The sequence below is a fragment of the Pyrus communis genome, chromosome 17 (assembly GCF_041283825.1).
Source record: "Pyrus communis isolate YQ-2024b chromosome 17, ASM4128382v1, whole genome shotgun sequence".
Lineage (NCBI taxonomy): Eukaryota > Viridiplantae > Streptophyta > Magnoliopsida > Rosales > Rosaceae > Pyrus > Pyrus communis.
Window position 1 is genome coordinate 6,010,836 of NC_142581.1, and position 10,611 is coordinate 6,021,446.

The 10,611-nt window shown below is 39.7% G+C and overlaps 1 pseudogene; it reads right to left on the minus strand.

Annotated features, from left to right (window-relative positions):
• Positions 1 to 3,433: 3,433 nt before the first annotated feature.
• On the minus strand, positions 3,434 to 10,373 carry LOC137709189 (putative F-box/FBD/LRR-repeat protein At4g03220; annotated as a pseudogene).
• Between the last annotated feature and the right edge of the window lie 238 nt (positions 10,374 to 10,611).

Below are 10,611 nucleotides of genomic sequence, written 5' to 3' on the forward strand. Positions count from 1 at the left end.
TTATCATGCGTCAATTGGGCGAATATATTTTTTGTACTAACGAAGATGGATATAACCGTTAACCGATAGGTATGGTTATTGATAATACCCGATGGTTAATTTGCGGTTATTGATATGGTTAATTTTCGTGGTTATGGGGATGGATGTAGCATTTCCGTCCCCAAACCGATCCGTTACCATCCCTACTCTCAACATGGCAGGTGCCACATGCTCAGATATACTAGCCTCATTTTTCTTCCCATTGGAATAAGTCATGTCAATCACAGGTCTCTCGGCAACAAGCGGACCCTCACGAGCAGCAGAGGAAGTCTTCAGTTTTTTCTTAACCGGCATCTCTTCAACAGGTGGGGAAGATCTCTTATTTCCACCTTCATTTATAGTAAGCTTCACAACAACGATCAAACGAGCCACTACATCCACCTTGATCCTCTTTACCTCATCTCTTGGGAGCAGCCCACATTTCTCCCAACGAAGAAGACAAAGTAGCCAACGTCATTCATGATACTCAATAAGAGAGCTCAACCCATACTGGCTTTTCCCTCATTTTTTTCTCTCGGACCAGTAGGTAAGAAGCCTGCATGCCTAGCATTCTAGCAGCCCATGAGACCTGTGACCTCCTCATTTCTCTCAATCGCCGGCCTAGCCCGTGTCAGGTCCAAGAGCCCAAAGGACTTGAGCCATGCGGCTCGCCTAACACTGCGCCCCCAGAGCCTCAATCCGCACAAGTTGCCCTTGGCTCTAGCCAAGCCGAGCAGCCCAAGCAGTGGTCCCTGCCACAACACCTCCTCGGCCCATATCAAGCCGACTTCTGGGCCCTGCCAATTGACGTGCTGCACCACCCCAACGGCTGCCCCGTGACAGCACTATCCAAGAAGAGGACAAGGAAAATTAATTTTTTCTTACCTCGGTGCGGAGCGGAAAAGATGAAGAATGCAACGAAAGACGGTCCTTTGCACAAGCAAGTGTAGAAGATTACTAGGGGAAGGGGAACAAATATCCTCTAGCTTTCTCTCTCTTATAGGGTAGAATAAATTGCTCTCTAAAGTTGATTTAATCATCTACTTAAGGTAGACTTAAATAGACTTTAGAAGTGATTTATTTCCCTTTCCTAGAAGGATCTAATTTCCAATTAAAGAGGGAATCTACATCAAAATAAGAAACAATTTTATGTTTCCTAAAGCAAGAAGATCTTTACACCTACAGCCCTTTTCTGCAAGTAGCCTAACAGGTGTGGGGGCATTTGCATGTGAAGCCAAAAATAATCAAGAATATAGAGGTGACACATGGATTCTAGGGTGAAAAGGAAAAAATTACCCTCAAAGAACACCGGAACTCCTATGCGCGAGCAGTGGACAACCATCCCTCAATCAAGTCAGAAGTGCCCAAAATAGGTATTTATTCAAAACCTATTTCATCTATCCTCATCAAATATTCTCCATAAGGTAACCCCCGAATCTTTTCTTTCAAATTATATTAATTAGCTAATTAATTGATTTATTAGTCAATTAATTTATTAATTAGCTACAAATCATGAATCTCACCCAAAAAACCATCCAAGTGGCCAGTCCATCTCCTCCCAGATGGGCCGGCCACACCCCTATATAAACACCCTCATTTTCTCCAAAACCTAAGTTCTACACTCTTACTAAATTCTCTAAATTCTCCAAATACTTTTCACTCAAAATTCTAACTTTGGCATCGAAGGTTCTTCGGCCAAAGCACCCCCCCCCCAAAACCCACAAATTCATCATGGGCGCGTGAGGCTCTTGGCCTTGACCTAAGGTGTTATTTGTTTTATAGGTGCAATTTTGTCTAAGAAGAAGAAGACGGAAATTTAAATTCACAATAGCATTGTTGCAAAATGAACAATCTAAATAGCACTCTTCCTAAACTCTAATATGCACTAGTTCTCTTTTGAAGAAAATACTCATTAAAAAAAATTATGGCGTCCAATATGGCATTGTTATGGCCTCGATATTCAGTTAAAATGCTATAATCTGCTTATGGCAAAATACCAACAGCATATCAATGACATATGAACATCATATTGATGGCATATATATATGTACACCATATCGCATATTGAAATCAATATTGACATCTCCAAGCAACACAATATCTTGTATGAAAACTTGTTCATGTTCAATAAATTCCTGCCCAAAATTCAGAAGATAAGATTAAATCTATACAAGCATGAGGTGCAGCCACACGAAATCGATTTCTTTTCCAAATTTCCCCCAACACCTGTACTCTGCTTTTTATATGCTTCTATGACACCTCTAGGGCATACTAATAAAAATAAATAAATACACTTATAATAATTTGAGTACTACAATAATATATTACACAGTATTTTAAGTACATAAAAAAAATCTCTAGACGTGATTACTGATGAGTAGTAAGATCAAGAAACTTCCATATATGATTAAAAACATATTTTTTGTCAGCTGAACATCCGAAGGAATTATATATTGGCCAGCACTTGCATAATAAAATATAATTTAAAGTTTCATTCAGTGAATCCTATATATGTGAAGGCACTCCATCAAACTTAAACACTCTTTAGAGTGAATATTTTAGTTTTCTAAAGATATCTCACAACAGTTCTTTAAATTTATAGCCGTTGTCACATGCCAAATTGGATATATTGTCACATAACATGCACCAAGATCTAGAACTAATTGCTTAGAAAATTAGGAGGAACGTCGAACCTATCCACAACCAAACAACCCTCCATGTACTGAGTAAATTTTAAAACATTTCTTACTATTTCGAAGCCTCAATTCGAAAAATGTTAAAGTTCTGTCATAAATTAATTAGTAATATATATATAGTAGTCTAATTTATTTATAAATTTATATGAAGTTTTTTCTTTCATCAATGTGGGATTTATTTTCAACACGCCGCCTCACATGTGGCGAATTTTCAATTCAAGCACGTAAACAATACAAATGGGTGATGTGAAGCACGTGTGGCCGTTGGGCTTCACACATGACCCAACCTGTTCTGATACCATGAAGAAAGTTGAGGTTCCACCATAAAAACCAATTATCAATATGGGGAGTATTACAACCTACTTAGAAGTCCACACAAAGTCATTCTCCGATCAATATGAGATTCATTCTCAACATATCTAATGTATATTTCATTGTAGAAACTTATCAAATGGAGTTTTGTGTGCTCTTAAAAACATTTGTGATCACGTGGTATATATATGTTTTCTGTTCTTATAATATGAGCGGGTGATAAGATTGATATGTTCCACTTTATGCTATACTAATAAAAGGAAAACAAACTCATGTTGTAAATTTGAGTGAGATTATAATACTACGTGATGGTATTTCAAGTGCAGTTTACTACTCCCCAAAATGAAGCAAGAGAAAATGGTGAACGGTCCATCAACATTTATCCTAATAAAGTGAAAGAAAAAACGTTAGTAACAAGTGCATATGTATTCAGAAAAAGAGAACTGAAGAAGTAAAAGAAGGTAGTACAAATTTAAGTTCAGTGAAATGCAATTTTAGCATTAGAAGAAGCCCAAGAAAATCCCATCATCTGTGACCTAATCTTTTGTCGATGGAAAGAATATTTAGCTTTGCAGTGTCCAGTGCACAGAATCATTTCTTCCAAGGCCTTTCCATGCTTCAGCAAGAACTTTGTTAGACTAACTTCATTCTCGTACTCTAAAAACCCATGAATCTTTACCACCTTAAGGTTTTGTAGGAAGGGCTTCAAGGTCTGGGTTTGGGATTCCCAGTACTTTTCTTCCTCTGAGTTGGACATTTCCCACATATCCTTATTCCGTTGTTGGATATGCCCATAAATGAGAAATTATATTAAATTACTTAAGTACAAAATGAAATAAATAAACCAAATTATTCTTCTAATACTTACTCTCTTTACAATCTTGTAATCATTTATAATATTGAGAATCAGAGTGTGCAACATGGGAGAGCTCTTGAATATGCACGCCAATCCAGGTATATTATTCTTGTTGAAACACGTATGCAACTCCAAAGATTTGAGATTGTTAAATGGATTTAGATCAACTGCAAAATAATTACTGTCTGATAGAATCTGCAAAAAAGACTAACCATATAAGTCATGCCTCTCACTGAAAAAGCCACCTAGCTAGACTGATGATCGTATAAAGTTAACAATGTCACACATTTCCAAAGATAATGTTCTTTTGTCAAATTTTATGTTATCGAATTATTAAAACTACACATTCAGAGAAGAACTATAATATGATTTCATATTTAGAGTAGTCGTTCCACTATGTTTTTGGACTATCAATCTAGACTTCAAGTGTCAAAGTTAAGGGTCTTAGCAACCTAACTTCGACATATCTGGCCAAAAAACGTTAATTAAATTAAAGTACCTCAATGCACTGGCTTTCAAGTGTCAAGCAATGGACATGAGAGAGTCCCATAAAAGGATTGGACACACTCTGAAGCTTTGCCACACTAATATCTTCACGGACAAGAAAGAAACCAACGTAAGCGTCATGCAGAGAACTCAAATTCTCTAGAGAACAAATATCAGTAATAGCATTATGCTCCCAAAGAATAGTTCTAAGTCTCGGCGGGTTAAGCTTCACCCAACTCTTAACAACATAAACATCAAAACAGCTCCCAATTTTCTACCTCTCCAATTTCACACCAGAAACATCCAATCCTTGAAGCTGAAAACAGTTTCCAAGGTCAAATCCTGAAGCGCCCGGCACCCAAACAGAAGGTGTTTCAACCCAAAACAGGCATCCAGGCTCAGTTTCTTGAGCATAGGGAAAGAAGAGTTGGTGAACATATCCAAGAGAAGGTTGGTTGTATAAAATAATACGTGAAAGGGACAATGATTGAAGGCATTTAAATCCACTGGTCATCACAGATGAAGGGGGCAATCTAAAACCAGGGTCAAGCGATTTCAATTTGAAAACTCGTAAAGACTTACTGGCAATCTGTGGAAAATATGGAAGAGAATGCTTTTTCTCATTATGTTTCTCTACAAGGTTACAAGGATCTATATACATGACTTCAAGTAACAAGATCAAATCACCCTAAATTAAGGGATACAAGTGTGTAGGTAGGACGGCTTATACTTTGTAGGTAGGACGGCTTACAGGACGGCTTATACTTTGTAGGTAGGACGGCTTATAGGACGGCTTATACTTCCAATACTCCCCCTCAAGTTGGATCAAGGAGGTTAATTGATCCAAGCTTGGAGAGCAGACTTTGAAACTGAGAAGAAGCAAGAGACTTCGTGAAAATATCAGCAAGTTGATCTTGGCTTCGAGTGAATGTGGTTTGAATTACCTTGGACTGGACTTGTTCCCGAACGTAGTGACAGTCAACTTCAATGTGTTTGGTGCGTTCTTGGAACACCGGATTGGAGGCAATATGCATAGCTGCTTGATCGTCACAGAAAAGAGACATAGGTGTGTTGATTGAGAACCCCAAGTCCGAGAGAAGGCTCTTGAGCCAAATGAGTTCACATGCAGTGGAAGCCATGACTCTATACTCAGCTTCGGCACTTGAGCGAGCAAATACATTTTGTTTTTTGCTCTTCCATGTCACGAGGTTTCCTCCAACCAACGTGCAGTAGCCAGTAGTGGATTTTCTATCAATAGCATTCCCTGCCCAGTCAGCATCGGTGTAGGCAATGATTTGAGTATGACCATTGTTTTTCATGACGATTCCCCGACCAATGGAGCCTTTGAGGTATCTGAGAATTCTTTTAACAACATTTAAATGAGCTTCAGTGGGTGCATGCATGAATTGGCTTACAAGACTGACGGCGTAAGTTATATCCGGTCTGGTGATGGTGAGATATATAAGCTTACCCACCAATCGTTGGTAGTAACTGATATCACTGAGAGGTTCTCCTGTCAAGTCCAACTTCAATTTGCTATCAAGAGGAGTACGAGTTGGTTTGCATCCATCATCTTCACTTCTTGAAGTAAGTCAATCACATATTTCCTTTGACTAAAAAAAAGTCCCTTGGGGGAAGTGGCCAGTTCAATCCCAAGGAAGTATTTTAAAACTCCTAAGTCTTTAATGGCAAATTGTTGATGAAGAGAATGTTTAAGAGTGTGAATCTCATCAATGTTATCACCTGTGATGATGATATCATCAACATAGATTAGTACAACTAATTTGCCAACTGATCCTATTCGAACAAACAGGGAGGAATCAGCATGACTTCTCTTGAACCCAAAATTTTCAAGTACCGAGCTCAGTTTGGCATACCAGGCACGAGGAGATTGTTTCAAGCCATAGATTGACTTATGAAGCTTGCAAGCCATACCTGAATTCTGTGCTTGTGGATGACCCGGGGGTAGTTGTATGTAGACTTCTTCTTCGAGGTCTCCATGTAAAAAAGCATTTTTTACATCCATTTGGTACAATGGCCATTCATGGTTCACTGCAACAGATAACAAAACCCTTATTGTGCTCATCTTAGCCACGGGAGCAAATGTCTCCTTATAGTCCACTCCAAAAGTTTGAGTAAAACCGCGAGCCACCAATCTTGCCTTGTGTCGTTCAATTGAGCCATCAGAATTAAACTTGATTTTATAGACCCACCGACTGCCTACCACCTTCTTGCCTTTGGGAAGTTGAACTACACTCCAGGTTTTATTTTCATTCAAGGCTTTGAGTTATTCTTCCATGGCTAGCCTCCACACAACTTGACGATTAGCTTCTTGAAAGTTCCTTGGTTCACTTTCATAGGATAGTTTACTGAGGAAAGCTGCATGAGAGTGAGAGACTTTGGAGTAATTTACAAACTTGTGAATAGGGTACCTTGCATGGTAAGTTTCATAGTCTTGCAGCCTTGATGGTGGATGTCGATCTCGAGTCGGATTCCTGCGGGGTTGAGCTGGGATCACAATAGGTTCAGCTCCACTCTCTTGTATAGATGTTGTGGTATGGTCATGGGGAACTACTTGTGCTTCTGAGGCTTCAGTGTCGTCTCTAATAAGCAGGTTGTCATTAAGGGTTGCATGAGAGTCCCGGTTGTGAGGTAGTGAATGGACACAGTCACTTGGTTCGACTGGATTTGGCAATGGGAAGAGATCTAGGAAGTGCTCCCCCTGACGATTTTGATCTGATGATTTGTTGAAATATGGTTGTTTTTCATCAAACCGTACATCTCTTGAGACAAACATCTTCCTGGAGCACGGATTGTAGCATTTGTACCCTTTTTGGGTGGAAGAGTATCCCATGAAAACACACTTGACAGCTTTGGGATCAAGCTTGTCTCGGTGATGGGATTGAATATGAACATAACAGGTACATCCAAAGATTCTCAGATGGGAAAGATTAATTTTTTTGTTTTGCATAACCTCAGATGGTGATTTTGTATCCAGAACACGACTAGGCAGTCTGTTGATAAGGTAGGTGGCTGCAAGAACTCCTTGAGACCAAAACCTCTTAGGCACATTCATTTGCAACATTAGCGCCCTGGTTTTTTCAAGTAGGTCCCTATTCTTCCTTTCGGCAATTCCATTTTGCTGAGGAGTACCTACACAACTTGTTTGATGTATAATTCCATGGGTGCTCAAATAGTTAGTCATATTTTTGGATGTATATTCAGTGCCATTATCAGACCTTAGTATGTGGATTTGGGACGAAAAATGGTTCATGACAAGATTATGAAAGTCCTTGAAAGCATCCATAACTTCACTTTTGAATTTTAGGAGGTACAACAAAGTGGCTCTTGAGAAATCATCAACAAAGATAACGTAGTACCTATAACCATCAAAAGACTCTAGGGGTGCAGGTCCCCAAACATCGGAGTGCACCATCTCAAAAAACTTGCTAGTCCTAGACATGGAAGAATTGAATGGGAGTCTAGTAGATTTTGACAAATGACAAATTTAACATACAAGGGAGGATTTGCATAAACTAGGGAACAACGTAGACAACACAGATTCTGAGGGATGTGCTAGGCGTTGATGCCACAACCGATGTTCTAGGTTTGAGCTGACTTGGAACCCTTTTGGAACATTGAGGTCCTCTGAAAAATAGTACAGCCCATTTAGGTAGTGACCTTCACCAATCAGCTTCTTGGTGGCTAGATCCTGAAAAACAACATTGTGGGGGGGAAAAATTGCACGACAGTTTAGAGAATTTGTAATCCTTCCTACGGACAATAATTGAAAAGGAAAGGATGGAACATATAACGCTGTGGACTCAACAGTTTCTGAGATCAGTTTAACTTTCCCTCTACCTAGAACTGGCACACCTCTACCATTTGCTACAGAAACTAGTGATGGTTTAGTGTAGCTTTCAAAATCGTATAGCTTTGAATATTGATTTGTCATGTGATCTGTGGCACCTAAGTCTATAATCCAAAAATCATGAGAGTGACTAACATTTAGAGCAGTTGAAAGAGCACACATGATACCTGGAATGTCTCCTTGAGGTACATGACCAGATTCAGCTAAGAACCCTGCAAACTGTCCAAGAAGAGCAGTTTGACTTTCCCCAGTCGACGTTTCACCTGTGCTTCCTTTTCTGGTTTGAAGGTAGGTTGAGAATTCATTCAACAAGTCAGCCGGATTGGCTGTAAAGTTCATCATCCCACCGATGGATGTAGCAGCAGCAGCATGGTACTTGTTTGTATGTGGTCTAGCGTGTGAGCCCTTATGATCTCTTAAAGGCTTGTTCTCAAACCTTGGCTTCAACTCAGGGTGCAATATCCAGCATCGATCTATTAGATGTCCAACCTTATTACAATGTAGACACTTCAGATCTGCCCTTTTTTCCTTGTATACTTTATCTCCAAATGACTTGTGATTTGTCACAAAAGCTCTAGCCTCAGACACACTAGGTTTTACGTCAACATTCATGACCTTTCTGCTTACTTCTTCTCGCTGGATAGTAGTGCAAACACTTGCAAATGATGGAAGTTCGGGATTCATTATAATATGGCTTCTAAGATCTTCATATTCAGAACCTAAACTTGCAAGCAAATGAAAGATTTTGTCTTCCTCGGACCTTTTTAACAGTACGGTAGCATCGATAGTGTGTGGTCGATACATATCTAGTTCGTTCCACATGTTTTTCATGCAACCGAGATGATGAACAAAGGATTTATCACCTTGTTGAAGACTTGCGAGATTCCTCTTAAGCTGGAACACTCGAGCAGCATTGTTTTGATTTCCATACATGTCCTTGACTGCCTTCCAAAGAGCACTAGAGGATTCTGAAAAACTGAAAATTTCAGACAGCTTAGGATCCATGGAGTTGAGGAGCCACGACATGACCAGCTGGTCTTTGCACAGCCATGCTTCATACTCCGGTGATGCGACGTCAAGCGCTTCAATACTTCCATTGACGAATCCAAGTTTGGATCTTCCTCCAAGGGCAAGAGATATTGATCTGGACCATGGAAGATAGTTAAACTCATTTAACAACACAGAACACAAACGTTGATTTGGGTTGACTTCAGCTTCTGGAAAACTAGGGCGAGGAGCTGTGAAGCTTTCAGCTTCTGAGTCAAAAAGATTATCTTCTGCCATTATCGAAACGAATGTGCAGAAGAAGAGAAGGGACAACAATGGAGTCAGGCCGGTTAAGGTTCCGGCTCTGATACCATGTGGAAAATATGGAAGAGAATGTTTTTTCTCATTATGTTTCTCTACAAGGTTACAAGGATCTATATACATGACTTCAAGTAACAAGATCAAATCACCCTAAATTAAGGGATACAAGTGTGTAGGTAGGACGGCTTATACTTTGTAGGTAGGACGGCTTACATGACGGCTTATACTTTGTAGGTAGGACGGCTTATAAGACGGCTTATACTTCCAATACAATCACACATCTAGGGAAGTTGAAGTAATCCTTGGTGTCTACATCCACGTCCAGCTCCTGCACGTTGTGCCTGATCGCAAGGCGGATCAGGCCATTGAGGCGAGAGAAACTCAACCGGGAACGAAATCTGAGGAATCGAATACCGGATTGCTTGTCACAGAAAGTTAGGACTTCCCTTATGAAGTCGGCTTCTTTAGACTTTTGAGAGTTCGACTTTGATAATGAATGTGATTTTCCGGTGGTAGTGGACGAAATTTTTATATTTGGGCTTAAGGTGGTGAAGTCTAGGTCAGGGAATGAGGACAAGATATTACCCCACCGTTTTGATAATACGCTGGATTGGGCGACGATTTTGATGGGTAGGAGGAAGAGGATGTGGTGGAGTACAGCGTCTGGGAGGTCGCTGATTCGGTCAATGCTTCTGCTTCTGCTGCTCTTGTCATCGTCGATTTGGCCAATGCTTGTGCTTCTGCTATTATTGCCGTCATTTATTTGATCATTTTGGTTGTACAAGAGCAGAAGCTTTCTTTTCTTGTCAGTGGATCTTGTTTCCATTGTGATGATGAATTTTAGGGTTTGATCTGGTTTAACTGGTTTGTGTTGAGAGAATGAGTTACGTGCTTTAGGGTTTGAATGGTTCAAAGATTCAGTGAGGTGAGAACGGGAACAGCGTTTGAGTTTGTTTCAAACTATCCCTACTTACATTAAAATAAAGAAAATTATAAAATGAGGACAAAACAGTAACCATCTATTTTTTCTTTTACAAACTAAAACAATAAAATTTCCAAATTTA